Source organism: Enoplosus armatus, chromosome 4 (genome assembly GCF_043641665.1).
Source record: "Enoplosus armatus isolate fEnoArm2 chromosome 4, fEnoArm2.hap1, whole genome shotgun sequence".
Lineage (NCBI taxonomy): Eukaryota > Metazoa > Chordata > Actinopteri > Centrarchiformes > Enoplosidae > Enoplosus > Enoplosus armatus.
The window spans coordinates 9371911-9386848 of NC_092183.1; the positions used below are offsets into that span (position 1 = coordinate 9371911).

At 40.5% G+C, this 14938-nt stretch overlaps 1 protein-coding gene across 1 annotated transcript in view; it reads left to right on the forward strand.

Moving 5' to 3' along the window:
- The first annotated feature begins 521 nt into the window (after positions 1-521).
- sh2b3 (SH2B adaptor protein 3) overlaps positions 522-14938 on the forward strand; it is a 48712-nt gene continuing 34295 nt past the window's right edge. Inside the window, exon 1 of the mRNA XM_070904863.1 lies at positions 522-680. The gene's annotated coding sequence lies outside the window, so the exon portion shown is untranslated. The remainder of the gene's footprint in view (positions 681-14938) is intronic.

The following is a 14938-nucleotide window of genomic DNA, read 5'->3' on the forward strand; positions in this document are numbered from 1 at the left end:
TATGTTATTGCACGTTATGTCCCATTATTGCACATTATGTCCCATAGTGACCCATAAATCAGAGAGTGGTAGTGACTGTAATTCACGGAGAGGCAGTAATCCAGAGAGAAACAGACAGATTAAACGAACAGAGCATTGTGGTATTGCTACTTTTACTTAAGTAAAAGATGTAAATACCTCAGCCACCAGAGTCAATTAAGGCCCACAGGAAGTTTATGCCAAGCGCCCCCCTAGTGGGTTAATGCAACCTTGGTTACCGGTGGATGTTAGCGCGAGCAGGTATGCGTCTCTTATTTTGAAAAGCCAAAGTCGGAAGCGATGTTGTGAGTTTCCTCTGACTTGACACTGCTGGACCGCGGCACATTTTTTTGACAGCGGAAATGAGGAGTCGCCAGTTTTTTCCGCGTCAAGTTCGTGGCTGAAAGTTTTCTTTCCTTTTTTTTTTTTTTTTTTTTTCTCTGGCGGAGTGAACCGTCTCCGTAGCGTGCATTTACAATGAGAGAGAAAGCGACGGGCTTTTTAGCACGCAGCTTCTCCTCTGATGTCCAGCTTCTGTTGCTCCTCGCCGACGTCGTTTTGAGTTACTTTAGATGCTTCTCAACACATTTCCGTTATGCGAAGTCCAACTTGTTGGTTAGTCGTCGTGCTGCGGTGGGTGCCCGTCCGAGATAACGGAGAACGTGAGTATGTTGTGAGCTCCTGTCAGCTTTTATTGCCGTCTCGTCTTAAACTGCTTTTAACATCACTAAACTCTTAATTTAACCACATGGGGCGTTAATGCCAAAATGACGAACCGCAGCAGTAATGTGGATAAAGCTTCCGTCAAAACTAAAAAATCTTCACCAATAATCGTCGAAAAATGTGCTCGTGTGAAATTTAAAGGGCTCTGCCTCTCTCCTACTCGGGGCCGGTGGTGCTGGCGCAGACTTTTCTTGCCCATAAAGTAAAGTTTTGTCATGAATTAAATAATGTGAGTTATGTCTTTGAGCTGCTTGGCGTCACATCAACGAGGATAGTTGGCACAAAAGTTGTACACAACACGTGGTTTTTTGTAGTAGTGGGAGCTTAAGTGTATGTGAATTTCTGTGGCATTTCTAACAGTATTTGGCGCAAATCTATCAGTGGTGGTCGCCATGGTGATGTCGCAGTATGAAACCGGTTGTGACTTTAATACGGGGCCAAACATGGAGCCAAACAAAGAGTCACTTAATTGTCCACCATTCCCCCCCATAAACAACCAACACATGTAATAGTGTGTTCATGAAACGTGAACGTTATTGTTATTTGCGACAGACGTTATTTTATTGTGTAGCTCGAGAGTGAGTGTGCGCGTGCTCAGGTTCGGTGGTCACCCCACATGACTGCTGGATAGAGAACCGGAACAAGTGGGGAGCAGCCACTTGGTTTCACAATCCAGTGTTGTGTAGCAGTAAATCAAAACAGTACTTTTTATGTGTGTATGTTTTGGAGGGGATTCACTTCTATTCATATCTCCTGTGTGTGTGTGTGTAACTAAATACAGGTTTGTGTACAGGAGGATATTCCTTCAAAGTAAAAGGTGCCCTCTCTCTGTCTGTTTGCTTAGAAACTCTGAGGCAACAGGTGTGTATTTGTGGTGGTTCCCAAACTTTTCTGACCAGAATAGTAGTGGAACAGTTAGTAGGAGTGACGGACATTGATAAAAAGCCTTTTATGCAGTGGTGGAAAGTAACTGAATACACTTGTTTTAGGACAGTACTATTTTAGAAGTACTTAATTTGAGTATTTCCAGTTCATGACACTTTATACTTCTACTCCAGTACATTTCGGATGGGCCATATTGTACTTTTTACTTGTCCACTGCATTTATTTGACAGCTTAGTTGCTAGTTATTTTGCAGATAAAGATTTTACATACAAAGCATATGGTCAACCAATGGTGCATTGTTATAGCTCAAACCATCCAACACTACTTAAAGTAGTTAAAATTAGCCCCACCTCAACCAGCTACAACATTAAAATGCTTCTTACATGTTAATGCATCAATAATAATAATTGAATAATGTGACGTATATGGTAATATCACGCACTTAAAAGGGCTATTTTGCATCATTAGTGCTTTGACTTTTGATACTTAAAGTACATTTTGCCGGTAATACCTCAAGTCAAATTACTTCCATCCCAGTACTTCTTCCACCACTGCCTTTATATCACAATATCCAAACATGGTGTCTCACAAAGGCCAAAAATATACTAGGCTTCCTCCACCTGCCAGCCTGTTTCCATCACACAACACAACAGGCCTCAATTTAACTCAGAGAGAGCCAGAGCATTGTCAATTTATGAGCTAACTGGTTAAATTATAATAAATCCAATGCTGACTAACATGGCTAACCGCTGGATGAGCTCTGGTTTGGTAACACAGGCAGTTGACAACAAAGCTGCCCTTTTAGTCCCACAACTATCAGTTGTTTGGGCTGGCGTACACTCAACGTTGTACTGTTTATTTGACTATCACACCTGGCTTCCTGCTGTTTGGATTAACAACAGCATAATGACGCCATAATGTGTCGTATATGTCGTCATATCGCCCACCCTTACAGGGAAAACGCATTTGTAGGGTACATATTTACCTTCTGCTGTAATCCCAGCAACAGACTGAGGTTGGCATTCTTTGTTGATTCATTTAGATGAAGTCTGTTGAAGTCACTTAGATGTGGCACTCGTAACACCTTGAGTGAAGCACAAAAAACAAAAAAAACATGCCTCCAGGGTGGGGAAATAACGCCTGCTAAACTGTACATAATATTCTCCATGGCAGACAGGTTTAACTCTGTCAGCCCCAGACAAAAGGTTGACTGTAATGTAAAGAATCGTGGCAGCTCCAGATCCCTAATAGGGCTGTACAGCTGCAAATGTTTATGACGAATTTCAGAAAAGTGTTTGCTTCCTTGATTTCTGACAGAAATGTTGGTGCTGTCTTCACTTCTGGTTTGCTTTATGTGGTTTGGACAAGAGAAGTTCTGTTCTGCCTGTATTAATGTGTAGGTGGCCCCATACACAGCCTGACATCAGTACATTAAGACCTAAAAATGTAATGACTGCAACCACACAATATTGATGAAAATCATCTATGATCTTCAGGTCTAATGACCATCTGAATAATGAGTTGTGATAGTAATTCTGCTTTACATTTTCAGCACCGGAAAATCTTGGACTTTCCCTAGAGAGGGGGATGACACTTGTTCAGCATGATTATAATAGGATTTTCTCCAACATGACATGATTACTTGGTTGGGGATTTTATGCACCACAACACAATATTGTCTTGTCGCTGTCTGAGACATCTTGAGAGAAAAGACTGTAGATCCTGGAACATTATAGTAGTCATATTTGCAAAATTTATGGAGCGTTTTGCACTATTGATGTACATGTATGCATGAATGTGCTGTTGTGGAAGCAGTGAAAAGTGGACTCTGCCGCCTTGACTATCAGCCGTGGATCAGACAATGTCATGGTTCCATGTCTTTAACAGAGATGTTATCAGATGTTTCTCTCAGGGGTTCTAAGAAAGAAAGGCAAAGAGAAGGAGGAAGAGAAGAACCGTGGGAGATAAATTGGCAGACAGACAGGAGTAGGAATCTGCAAAGGAGGGATTACAGAGAAAGACGGAAGACACAAATTAGGGCAGAAAAAGAAAGCTCTTTTCTGGTGTCAATAGGGACCTTCTACAACAACGTAACACACACATGTTTTATAGCAGTTTGTGTGTGTGTACTGTATGTGTGATGTGACTCACATATAGCACTTGGCCACCCAAACAGCTAAGCCTAAAAATCTCAGACTTAACTGTGGATTCTCATCACAAACACACACACACACACACACACACACACACACACACACACACACACACACACACACAAGACATACAGTAGGGTTAAGTTCCTGCGTGTGTGTGCGAGCGTTTGGGGGGGGGGGTTTCCAAAGCAGCAATAATTAGAGACTGTGTGTGTATTTGCGCATGTTTACCCCAATACGCCCCTGCTCTTGTTGGTGAAAGAATGTTGATTATAGGCCCGATTTAGCTGCAGCAGTATGAGGATGTCGCTTAAAATGTGTGTGCTTGTAGGCTCTTCAGCAATACATTAATGGATTTTGTGTGTGTGTGTGTGTACACAGTGAGTGTAGGATGGGGTCAAGAGTTTCTTTTTTATGCCAAGTCAAACTTGCAAAGGAAACACACCCTGAATGTTTGCTTTTAAGTCATGGGTTTATCCAGGTTTCACAAGTGCATACATACAGAGCTGCCATTATTAGTGTATTAATGGATTACAGCTATTTCTATAATAGATTAATCGGTTAATTTTCGGTTAACAAGCAAAAATGCCAAGTATTCTCTGGTTTCAGATCCTCAAATGTGAGGACTTGTTGCTTTTCTTCGTCAAATGTGACAGTAAATTCAAAATATTTAGCTTTTGGTCTGTTGGTGGGACAAAATAAGCAAACTGAAGACAGCACTGTATATCATATAATTTTTACATACATGCATACACACACACATCAAATAGCTTTTTGTGTGTCTGTTCCCCTGTGTGTATATGTGTGTTTAGCAGAACTGGGAGTCGAGTTGAAGTGAAAGTAGGAACACATTCTCACGCAAGATACACAATTTGCATCATGTCACAAAAGTTAATTCCCAACACAAGCTCAGAGTTTGCTATCACTGCAGAAAAAAAGCCCCAGACAGGATTCTTGGGTGATGTCCCCGTGTCAGAAAGTGCGAACACTGAAACTCAATTGGCTCCTCATGAGTCCCAATGTGGAAAAGTTTATAACTCCTGAATTAGCCTTCCAGGAAGTCAGATGCCTGTAGATGATTCACAGCCGATCAGAGTGACTGAAGGACTCAATTACCTCCCACTCAACCTCCCCCCGAACAACCCCACCACACACACACACACACACACACACACACACACACACACACACACACACACACACATACATACATACATAATATATATCTCACATCTTAAATACTATCATGCTTCTTTACAATTCACAATGAATCAGAAACACATCACGAGTAGGGATGACTCATTCATAAAGTGTTTGCGGATTTCAGACAGAGATGTCTGTCGTACTCTCCCGGGCTGGAACATTTGAGTCTTGAATGCTTGAATTGGCTGAATTGTATTGATTTGCCTTGACCAAATTGTGAATGATGGATTGTTGTTTTCAGTTTTTCAGAAACTAAGCCTGTGTTTAAGGGTTCCAGTAATAAGTTGAGGTCAGCTTTTGGTGGCTTTGTAGCTGAGAAACATACTTAAACTGTTTGGTTATTCAGTGTACGCGTTTTTAATGTTCTGCACTCTGTGCAGTCAGTCAGTGTTTATTTTGCCACGGCTCAAAGAGTGTGTGTAGGAAAAAGTTTCTGTGTGTGTATTCAGTTTTTCTTCTTTTTAACAGTGTGCACAGTATAAGATTTGTGCAGTGCAGTCCCTAGCACGATGATATGCGTGACCACGCTCTGTTCTTTCAGATTCAGATTCATGTTTGTGTCATTGCATAGTTGAAGTACTAATAGATTCACTGATTTGTTTTAGAAATAAGATTGAATTATTGTGTATAGAGCTCAAACAACAAAAATATTGTATGTTCTCTGGTTCCAGCTTCTCCAATGTTAAGATTTGCTTTTCTCTTTTATTTCATTTGTAAATGGAATATCTTTGGGTTTTTGGTCTGTTGGTCAAAACAAAACGACTGATTTGAAGACGTCACCTTGTCCTCTGGAAACTTTTGATGGACATTTTCACTATTTTCTGAACCAACAAGTTAATTGATGAATTGAGGTCGCAATCTGCATACTAATCAATAATGAAAATGGCTGCAGCCCTAATGGAACTATGACTTGAACTTTATATTGTCTGTGCAACAACTCTGTATTGTGATTAGTTATATGTTTATGTAATTGTGTTATAAAATGTTGAGACATTGTGGTTCACATTCTCTTACGTGAATGAATCATAAATTTAATTTTAATTTAATCTAGAAAGCCTATCAATTTAAACTTAAACTTTTTTTTTTAAATGTTAGCGTTGTGTTGTAGTAAAACACTAATAAACCATTTTACCAAAATGAGATGAACATTAGATAAACTTTTTAGCTTGTGATTCTGCATACTTCAGTTAATACCATATCATTATTGAGTGCTATGTTAATTCTCACAATATACATTTTGTCCATATTGCTCAGCCCTAAACATCCGTTTTCAGAAATAGTAGCAGGGTTTAATGAATAGACAAAACACAGGAAGAAAAAAGGTTGTTTGTGATGCCTGACAGTCACTACTGACCTCATTCCTTTAGTCTCCCCTCCTCACACATCACATCTATCCATGCAGCCAAAGCCAACTTCTCTTTTCATTTTTTTGCCTGTCATTATGTCTCTGGGAGCCCTATATTTTAGTATTTGCTTGACATGCCAGGGTCTGTCTTTGCAGGATAATGATAGACTGCAGACTGTGCAGAGACATTCTGTATTAGTCATTGGTAGAATGCCGGACAGCTGGAAGGATGCTAGTTAGTGAGAATTTTACCTTACGTTATTGGGAGTTACTAAACACATAATCATCATACATACTGTTTTCTTTTAAGGTAAACCCCAGATTTGTTTTCCCGTCGCAGTATTAATGGGGGAAATGGTCTTTATACTCCAGCATACAGTTGGTTTCCTACTTTTAATCATTGCTAGTGCTGTGCTATTTCCTTCTTATCATACATCCAGCCTTTTAGTTCTGCTGCTTTCCCAACCTGCCTCCCTCTCTCCGCTCCCACACCACAGGAAATGGCCAGAAAGTGGCCGGGCTTTATTTCTGTGCGTCTTAAGAATAGCAGCATTGTGTTGTGTTGAGGCCTGCATTGTTGTGGGAATGTAGGACTGAGCGAGAGAATACTCCAACCAAAACAAAAACCCAATGTACCCAACAGTATTTTGCCTACACATCAAAACAACAGACAGCATATGTGACACAAAAGATAAGTCTTCACCAGTTCACAGCTGTTACTGCCTCTTGTTTCCTTTTTATTAATCGATAGCTACAGTTTTCAAGATACAGATGTGATTGTAATTCGAGGCAAATAGAGGCTTTTTCTGCTGTATATGTTTCCCCAAAACACCCTGGATAAGAGGGTCAGCTACAGTAAATGCCAGACATGGAGGATTATGTAGTTGTTTATGTAGTGTGGGTATATCAGTATTGTGTCTTTTTAATTAAGATGTACCACAAAAATATTCCTTGCTGATTCTTATGAAACAAGTATTTTAGCTTAGAAAAGGCTTTGTGATACCTATGCATTTAGAACAAATGTTTTATCCTTTACTGACAGTTTATATTTGTAATAGACTGTGGTTGGTAGCGATGTAGCTGCATGCTCACCCACTTGTTTTACCCAGAATCAGCTGATGCTTTCCTCGGGTTATGGGAAGTTAAGGCAGAGGTTATCTCATGTTTCAGTGCTACTTCCTCTCCTTTACAATATGTTCTTCAATTATGTAAGCTGTGTGTGTCTCACTTTCTGCTCTGTTCATAATCAAAGCCCTTTCACATCTCACCTCACACAAACAGGAACACTGAGACTCAGCCAATCCCCATCCCTGCAACTGCAGATCTTTTTCATGTAGGCCTCATCTTTTATGTAGCCGATCAATCAGCACATTTAGCCGCATGTAGCTGTTGTCAGGTTATGCCAGTTGTGCTTGATAAATAGCAGCTTGCTGCACTCAAGTATAAAACATGAAGTGAAAGGGATGAAAAAAGGGTCACATGGTGTCAGTTCATGTTAACTGGTGTGTTGGCTAACAGGGGAACAGGCTGTTTTTCCTGTCATAACAATATTGAATGGTAACTGTATTGGTGGGAATTCCTGGCCTTTTTCTTCTGATAACAGACTTGTATAATCGTTGCTTGTGGGTTTATACTCTTAACTGCTGTACAGCTAAAAATGTGTTTGTGTTTGTGTAAGGCAAGTTTAGAGGGATAGAGCTGTATAAATTAAATAATATTCATCACAATTATGATTTAAACTTGATTTAAGTAGGTTTTTAATAGTCTACCTTTATTAGCTCAAGGGTAGTTTAAAATAAATTCAGTGCAGTACAATGATTGAGTTAGGGAAGATGGAGTAATAATTAATAATAATTGTGAAAGTTATAGTAGTTACTGTAATTGAGTGGTTCTTTTGTTCAAACATCTGTGTGTGTTTGGAAGGCAACCCTTTCCCCCTCTGTTCTGTAAAACCACGGCAAAAGCGGACTCATTTCTTCTTAGAAATTCTCTTATTTTATCAAGATAAATATACAGTCTCAAATTAATATGATACAGTATCCCGGGATGTCACCATTTACTTGTCATTCTTCAGCACCAGCTGTGTGCATTCTCAGCTTTCCACACAAATGAATTACAATCACTTAATATTTTAAGTAACAGCTCTTGTACTTTGATATTCAAGTACTCTTTCTACCCCTAACTTAACTTATGCTAACTGCATTTTGGTGTGTGTGTGTGTGTGTGTGTGTGTGTGTGTGTGTGTGTGTATATATATATATACAGTGTCTTTGCATGTGTGCGTTGCTCGTTGCTTGCCATGACAGGGCTTGGCTTCCTGTTGCTGAGATTGCTGCCCAGGCAGAGCGGCGTAAAGATCCTTTGGTCTCTGTTCCTCTTTGGCTTTGCCACCTGGACCTTCACCCACAAACCTGGCGCCTTCTCCTCTCCTCTCGCCTTACGTCTGCTCTGTTTTTCTCACTTCCTGCCTGCCTTCTCATTATCCCCTCATCTCTCTTTCTGTCTATCCCTGTGACTCTTGTTTCGCTGTCTCCTCCTCTTCCTTTATTGTCTGATTCCCTCCCTCCTTACTGCCTCCTCCCTCCTCTCTCTCTCTCTTTTTAATAACCCCCTAACCCCCTAAGTCACTTACTCTCTCCCTGCTCTGTAAGTGTACCCCTAGCTCTGTGATTCATTCAGTGATTCAGAGAATGAAAATTCAAAGGTGGTAACAGAATCTGTTTTTCATCCCAGACCTTGTGATGCACATGTTGCCGAGTTTTCAAATTTATTTATTTTTTCCACTCCATTTTTTACGGGAAAAACTGTGTGTTTGATGTCTCAGAGAGCCTTGATGCCATGCAGACTAATTGAGACGTAAGCAATAGATTGGATCCGGCTGATCTCTGTAATAAGGCCAGGGCTATATAAAGGTCAGAAGGATGTGGCTTGCTGTAAATTGCATTTTATATAATGAGAATGACAATTAGGAGCACATCCTATTTCTGTAGTCATGAATAACCAAACGGCATATGGAGGTGTACATGTGCACACATTCTCAGGCGAGTAGGTCATATAATACAAATCTGTCTCTTTATATGTGTGTGTGTGTGTGTGTGTGTGTGTGTGTGTGTGTGTGTGTTTGAGAAGAAAAGGAAACAAATCTGTAGATGTACTGTTCGTTAGTATAATGTCAGTTGTTGTAGCCTGAAAATCCAAATTTGAGCGCAGTGGGGCTGCAACTAACGATTATTTCCAATGTTGATTAATCTGACAATGATTTTCTTGTTAATTGATAGTTTGGCACATAAAACATCAGAAAACGTGGGAAAATGCCCATCACAATTTACTAGAGGCCAAGGTGACATCTTCATATTGATTTCCTTATTATAGTATAATAATAAACTTTATAAAAGTTTACTATTATGTAAGGATAAGCAGCTAAATCTCACATTTTAGAAGCTATCACCATCAAATGTTTTTTAGCTAAAAAAATGCTTAAGTGATTTTATAGATTATTAAAATAGTTGCCAATACATTTTCTGCCAATTGTCTAATAATTTCAGCTCTAGATAGCAGTGGCTACTGACGCACATTACAAGAAATTGATTGATTATTAAAACCTAATTATCAGGTAAAAAAAAAAAACATCTTTACATTACTTAAGAAGTTGGTGGTCTAATGATTTCCACTCAGTCTTTCTTTACACCCAGTGGCCATTAGAAGTACTGCATCCACTTTTGCACAGGCCTTAGCATGCAGCCATGTCAGTTGCTGCCTGCTATGAATACATGACCTGAAAGCTCAGAGACCTCTTTTGTTTGTGTGTGTGTCCATTGCATCAAACAAGAGCTGCTCCCAACTGCAGACAACAGGGAGCACACAGTGGTGTGTGAGAGCTGATACCAAGCTGTCTGATATAAATAGGACCTCCCTGCAACAGGGCTTCCAACAGCCGCACTGATAATTCTCTACTCTCTACGAAGCCTCAGTCTTCGTGAGTCTTTGTAGATTTTAATTTCTTGGTTTTGCAAGTAAATGAATGTCGTCTCCTCTTTTTTTAATGTTGGTCTGAGGCGTTAGCTTGGCAGTTTGTGTGTTTTGAAGGCAATGCTGGTTTTAAGGAAAATTGCGTTTTTGGCTCTGCTCCCAATAGGCCATAGCCAGGATTCTGTTCACGGGCCACCATAGGCACACTGTTAGCTCTTCCATTTTAGTGTCAGGGCATTTAGCGGGAATGACATACCACAGCACCACATGTTCATCCCCCAATATGTCCTGAGGTTGATTCAAGCTTGTGTTGTGTTAAGAATCAACTCAGTGAGCTGACACAAGTCATGAGGTTACTCATGCTGATAAGATCAATTCACGTGTGTCTTTCACGCATCCTGTTTCCTTCCTGCTTGATTAAAATCAGTTTCAGGCTGTCCCCAGTAAAAAAAAGTATTAGTTTAGTTCCATTTCTGGTGTTGGGAGCAGCAAAGTTATGAGCTGTGCTACCCATTTTTGTTGTCTTTTATCCTGACATGGTATATTCAGTCTTTTAAAATTGATGATTTAGACAATCCAGATCACAGCCTAAAGTTACATTTTGAAATGATTGAGTTGCAGAGGAGACAAACCTCCCTAATATCCACAGTGGGAGTGCATCAGGGCAATTCTTTTCATTATCAGAGAATCTGCTAATTAGTTTCTCGTATAATCATTAGAAAATTGTGAAAAATGTGCATCACAGATTCTATCTTCAAATGACTTGTTTTGTTTGACCAACATGAAGATATTCAATTTACAAAGAGAGTAAACATCGAAAAGCAGCAAATCCTCACATTTGAGAAGCTGGCAAAACGTTTGTGCTTGAAAAATTACTTAATTAGCAATTTATTATCAAAATAGTGGCTGATTAATTATCTGATTAATCAACTAAGTGCTTCATATTCCCATTTGGTAAACTTCATGTCAGAGGTTCAGACAAAGAGCTTGTACTGTGTATCTCTAAATGTCAGTCAGTCACAAGCTGCTTTCCTGGCAGACTATTTTTTTTCTTGCACCTGTTTGACACGTTCATCTGTCCAATAAAGGCAAATGACTTCTAAGTGTTTATAGATGTCACTGTCAGTGTGCTATTTTAAACCACAGTTGTTGAGCTGCAGCCTCAGTTGTTTACAGTCATAGGTGGGACATGCAAACAGCAACAACCTGCAACTGATGTCAACATAAGCCACTTAGTTGATCAGGCCAGCAGTTTCTCAGGCTGCTTGTGGTGTCGTTGCTGCAGGAAAAGCAGTGCCAGATTTCTGTAAAGCACATGAGAGAGAGACACGAAGAAAGCAATCAGTGTGCTAGTGTTAGTGTCACAGTGAAGAATGTAGGCATTGAGAAGAGGAGGAGGAGGAGGAGGAGGGAGTGATGAGTAAGGTGAGGAAGACCTTTTGACTCTGTTGTGCAGGAATGTTTTCCATTTTCAGCTCAGTGTGTTTGAATTGGCCCATTTCTTCTGCTATCCCCTGCTGAATGCTGTCTAGCAAAACAATAATACGATAACAAAAGCACCAAGTTGAGGTTAGAGGTCCTGGATAAAAACACAGAAAGGAGACTCAAAACTCTATTAGCCTTTAATGTTCTCCCTCACAATTTGAACGTGGTCCTGTTAGGCCCTCAGTCAAGGTAAAAGTAAAGGAAGCATGAATCCAAACACATCTGGAGATCCTCATACCAGAGGACAGAGAGGATGAAAAGAAAGGGAAAACCATGGGAACGGAGACGGCCAAGCCCCCAGAGGGATACAGCGAGAGGAAGTGTGTGTCTGTATATGTGTGTGTGCATGCAGTCAGTCAGTGCTGAGTCATCGCTGGGCTGGCCAGGCAGATAGAAACCGGCTTCTGGGGGGGCCAGCTGGAGGGGCACAAGGGGGCATGCACTGAGCATGCTCTGAAAAGTACAGGAAGGGAATTAGTTGTTGTGACAGGACACATCCAGGAACTTTAGTGACGCAATATTTCATGTTGCCAAGTTTTAACTCCCTCATTGACGTACATGTCCCCTGGTATGTTTGATGATACTGATGAAAAAATTTGCCGGCGCGTTGCATGAGACGGTCTCAAGAATTCACAACTTTTCTTCTCTGAATGTCGTCGTTTAGGACACGGAGAGGGAGGGAGATGTTAGCTGAGAGATAACGAGACATGTTGCTCCATGTTTGGCCCGACCACAACGACGCCCCCCCCCTCTATTTCTTGTGGTTTTCTGTGATCTGTTGGACCACAGTCTGACTCCCCCCACACACACCCGTATGCACACACACACTCGTACTTCCTGTATTTAGAATAGACCCTTCTCTGCTGCACTGGAGGAAGATGGTATGTTCTGTAGGTACATGTTGTAATTTGACAATGGAAAACCTTTGTTAATATTACCGTAGCTGACGTCTTACTTTGAACTTATTCAACTATTCAGCAGCTTATTTGTGGGAAGCATGGGTACAGGAGTATCGAGTGAGCTACAGTTGTTATATAATGCATGTTGGGGTCTTTTAATATATCTTCAGCTTCTTTAGACATCAATGTTTCTCTGCCAGGAAGTGTTTCATGTTGAGATATTCCACCTGTTTTCACTACTTTTGTTGAAATACTCAACCATCCTGTGCAACAAATGTAACTGCAAATACTATAGTTCATAATCAGACAAAGTTATTTCCCGAAACCTCTTGATGAAAGTTATAGTACATATAAAGGTCATTGTTTTGCTGCTTCACAAAATCTAGCAACTCTGCAGCTGATCATACAACCTTGTATCATCCATGGGCTGTCTGCATAAACCAAGAATCTCCTCTCTTGCATCAGCTCAGGCCAGTTGTGGTTCTTTGAAAATGTGTCGTTCCTCCTGCTAATCATCTGTTACTATGGGTTGAGAGTATTTGGGGTCTGCAGTGTATACACACATCAGGGAACGACAAGAGGGTGTTTGACAAGATGAAGGACACGGGTAGGCTCTCATTCAATACTTAGGAATGCGTCCTGTTTCCTCTTTTCTGTGGAACTATGTGGTTAACTCTTAAACCACTGTCTTCTGTCTAATTTCAAAAGTAGCAGTTAGTTGTAATCCTTAAGATTTCAGTCCTGGTTGATTTGGCGACACTTGTGGTTAGGCCTAAAGGCAAGTGTGGTTTAATACTACAGGTCCCAGAATTCTGGGAGCAGCAAAACAAACTTGTTGTTTTAATTAAGAAGTCGGGCAATAATTTGCCTTTTTCTATCATTCTGGGAGCAACCGTGATCTGATTTTGTGCTGCACACAGCATGAGTCTGGCACAGTGGCACAGTGAAGAGAAGTTGGAGGTGTGCTGCCTGTCGCCTGCAGCTCTTCATCCAACAGCTCACTGTGGCCGCTCCGTCTTGTTCCATTACTCCCTGCAATATTTCAAACTGTTGTCAGAAAATCTCGACATTGACCGTTAATCTCACCGACAAACACATCGCATATTCTGTGACTACGTCATAATATAAATCGACACGTGTTTCACCAGTTAAATGCTTTTAATGTGAAGCTGCAGCAGTAGGAAGTGTTCGGTTTGCATTAACAATAACTTAATACAGCTTTTTTTCTGAGAATGTTGACACATACGCCCAGTTTATAATGCCAATGCAAGGGCCATAGGCTCAATCACCATTGTGTTACCTCATTCGGCAATAGATAGTGACCGTGAACATTTTTGAGATTATTACTTTAACCATGGTGGATAGGCAAGAGTTCATGCACTGTAGAAGAACAGGACTGGTCTTTCTGCAAAGAACGATGGCGGCAAAGTCGATGATGTATTTATGTGACCAAGGAGGAAAATAGGGGGAAATTGTTGGACCTCAATCTCGATGTATGCAAGGAAATTCTCCCCAAAAAACCTAGAAAAATAGAGGGGTATCCTGGCAGCCAAGAGGTTTAAGACGCTCACTATATAATTGCAGCTTCCATGTTTTGAGTCCAGGAGGCCGGGAACTTTGTTGCATGTCATCCCTTCTCTCTCTCCCTTCATTTCCTGTCACATCTTTACAGTCTGCTGTCAAAAACAGGGCAAAAGTGGCCAAAGAAATACTGGAAAAAAAAGAAAACTTTGTAGCCAGAAAAATGAATGAACTCTTGGCAGACCAACTCACCAAAGGATTAACAGCATGCAGTAAGACCAAACTGCCAATTTAACAGCGACAAATTCTGAATTATCCTCAAAAAACATTTGTAAGCAGTTGTTCCCTTCACTAGTCAGAAATTTAGGGGAGCAGCAGAGGTTCAAAGTTCTTGATCTTTTGGGAGAGAGAAAAAGACAAATTGAAATTGGGATGTAGAGTCGAGCAATCACAGTCCATGTAATGGTCTCGACATAATGAAGGCTTCGTCTTGGAAAGAAAAAAAAAAAAGCAGAAGGAACATTGAAACAGGTCACATGTAAACACACAAACACAGATGGCCAAGCAGGCAGTGTGGTTGATTGAGAAATTTTCTAACCGTACTTCCTCAGTCAGGGCCTCAATCAGCGTCTGTCTGTATGACTTATTACTGTTTTCATTCATTTCTAATACTTCAGCCTCTGTTATCCATTTCAGTGAAATTTGGAACTGATTTAGTCATCTTTATTGACTCCACT